Genomic DNA, 3,023 nt, shown 5'->3' with positions numbered 1-3,023 from the left:
CGACTGACGCTAAGTTAACTACGCATTTTGTTTTGGCAGCACCGTTTTGCTTTGCTTTGCTTTCCCTGGCCCTGCGTTGCTTTGCTTTGCTTTGTATTCGTGGCACTGCTTCGCTTTTCCTGGCCCTCTTTTACTTTGGTTTTTCTGTTCCTCACCATGCTTTGCTTTTTCTGGCCTCGCTTTGTTTCGTTTTGCTTGACTTTGTATTCGTGACACCGTTTTTCTTTCCCTGGACCTCCTTTGCTTTGGTTTCTCTCGCCCTTCTTTGTTTTGCTTTTGCTGGCCCTGCCTTGCTTTGTTTTGCTTTACGTTGTATTCAAGACACCGCTTTTCTTTTCCTGGACCTCTTTTGCTTTGGTTTTTCTCGCCTTTCTTTGTTTTGCTTTTGCTGGCCCTGCCTTGCTTTGTTTTGCTTTACGTTGTATTCAGGACACCGCTTTTCTTTCCCCCACCCCCCAGGAAATCCTTAGCTTAGTTTTTTTTTTTTTTTTTTTTTTTTCCTCACCCTTCTTTGTTTTGCTTTTGCTGGCCCTACCTCGCTTTGTTTTGCTTTAGTTTGTATTCGTGACACCACTTTTCTTTTCCTGGACCTCTTCTGCTTTGGTTTTTCTTGCCCTGCTTCGTTTTGCTTTTCCCGGCCCTTCTTGGCTTTGCTTTTCCTTTTGCCTTTTTCTTTTCCCTGGCAGGGCTATGCTTTGTCTCGCTCCGCTTTCCGTTGCATTGCTCAGCTCTGCTTTGCCGTGCTAGGTAGGCTTCTTTTGCAGACCGTCGCACCGATTTGGGCGATGAGTCGATCGGTGTATTGACGAAGGCATAAACCCTCAGGCGCACACCGTGGCCTCCCCGCAGCCCGACGACTGTCCCCTGGGAGCTGGAGGGTGGGGACAGGAAGCCTGGCCACCCACCCAGCACGGTCTATTCCTCATCCCCCGCTGTTCGGCGAGCCGCCAGGTGGGTCCCGCTGCTGCTGTTCGTCTGGGGATGGGGTTGGGTGAGGTTTTTTAGGACGATAAGTGACATTACACGATTCCCAATGATTTTGGTTCGTTTTGCTTTGCTTTACTTTTCCTTGCTTTACTTTTCGTTGCTCTTCCCCGCTTTGCTTTTCCTGCACCTGCTTCGACATGCTTTCCTTAGAACTGCCTATTTTTGGGGGGTTTTGGTTTGTATTCCCGGCACCGAATCCTTTTCTTTGCTCTGCTTTGCTGTTCCTACTCTGCTTTGCTTTTTTGCTCTGTTGATGTGTTTACACACTCGGGAACGCTGGGTCACCTCATTCGGCCTCCCCGCAGCCCGCCAACCGTCCCTTCGCAGCTGGCAGGTGGGGGTGTGGGGGTCGGCCACCCAGCCAAGTCTATTCCAGTACCCCTGCTGACTGGGGAGCCGCCACCTGAGCTCAACTGCCATTTGCCTGAGGAGGCGGGGGGGGGGGGGGGGAGGAGGGGGGAGGAGGAGGGGGAGCTGAGGAGTGGAGGGGGGGGGGAGGTTTTGAAAGACGGTAAGGAATGACAGGATTCCTAAAGCTACAGCAGAAAACAGGCAACGGAACAAACTAATAACAAACATAAAGATAACAGCATTTATTTTCCAAAGCAGCTAAAGCAAAGCGGCCAGGCAGTCAGCCGCACTGAGTGGCACAGGTGGCGAGCCTCTCGCGGCCGAGCAAGAACCTCTGACGTCAGAGCGAGCGGCGGCCCGAAGCAGCCGGGGTCCGCTCTCTCCCCCCGCCCCCTCCCCTCCTCGTGGAGCCACCAGGTCTACTTCTCCCTCCTCCTCCCCGCTGTCTCCCCCCCCCCCCCCCCCCCCTTCCCCCTCCCCGCCTCGTGGAGCCACCAGGTCTACTTCTCCCTCCTCCTCCCCGCTCCCCCCGCCCCCTCCCTCCTCGTGGAGCCACCAGGTCTACTTCTCCCTCCTCCTCCCCGCTGTCTCCCTCCCCCTTCCCCCTCCCCTCCTCGTGGAGCCACCAGGTCTACTTCTCCCTCCTCCTCCCCGCTGTCTCCCCCCCCGCCCCCTCCCTCCTCGTGGAGCCACCAGGTCTACTTCTCCCTCCTCCTCCCCGCTCTCCCCCCCCCCCCCCCCCGCCCCCTCCCGCCTCGTGGAGCCATCAGGTCTACCCCGCCGTCACGGCCATCGGTCTAGCCATCACGGCCACTGCTAGAGGGCGGCCAGTGATGAGAGTAAGAAGTCTGGAAGGCAAGCTTCATTTACTTTGGCATGAAATGATAGCCCCCTGCTATCATTGTCAGGTGGACACAACAAAAGCCCCTTCTCTCTGCCCACCTGTCGTGGTTTAACCCGGCCGGCAGCTAAACACCACGCAGCCGTTCGCTCACCCTCCCCCCTCCCTCTCTGGGACGGGGGAGAGAAATGGGGAGTGAAGCCCGTGAGTTGAGATAAAGACAGTTTAATAAGACAGGAAAATAATAATAACAAAATAATAATAACAATAATAATAATAATGATACAATGGTGATAATACGAAAGTAATAGTATGTACAAACAAGTGATGCACAATGCAATTGCTCACCACCCGCTGACCGATGCCCAGCCTAACCCTGAGCAGTCCGGCCCCCTCCCCCCAGCTAGCCACCCCTATATATTGTTTAGCATGACGTCAGATGGTATGGAATACCCCTTTGGCTAGTTTGGGTCACCTGTCCTGGGTCTGTCCCCTCCCAGCTCTTACTGCACCCCCAGCCTGCCCGTTGGCAGGACAGAGCAAAAGGCTGAGATGTCCTTGGCTTAGTATAAGCACTGCTCTGCAACAATTAAAGCATCGGCGTGTTATCAGCACTCTTCTCATCCTAAGCCAAAACACAGCATTCCACCAGCTACTAGGAAGAAAATTAATTCTGTGCTAACTGAAACCAGGACACCACCCCCTAACCTCGCACCTTTGAGTGTCCCCTTGCCCACCAGGACTTTCCGTGCATGACCAGCAAAGTGCCTGGACCCTGGCAGCCTCTCTCCCCCCGCCCCCTCCCTCCTCGTGGAGCCACCAGGTCTACTTCTCCCTCCTCCCC

This window comes from Anas platyrhynchos, chromosome 31 (genome assembly GCF_047663525.1).
Source record: "Anas platyrhynchos isolate ZD024472 breed Pekin duck chromosome 31, IASCAAS_PekinDuck_T2T, whole genome shotgun sequence".
Classification (NCBI taxonomy): Eukaryota; Metazoa; Chordata; class Aves; order Anseriformes; family Anatidae; genus Anas; species Anas platyrhynchos.
The sequence above is the reverse complement of the archived record's forward strand: the minus strand, read 5'-3'. Positions refer to the sequence as shown.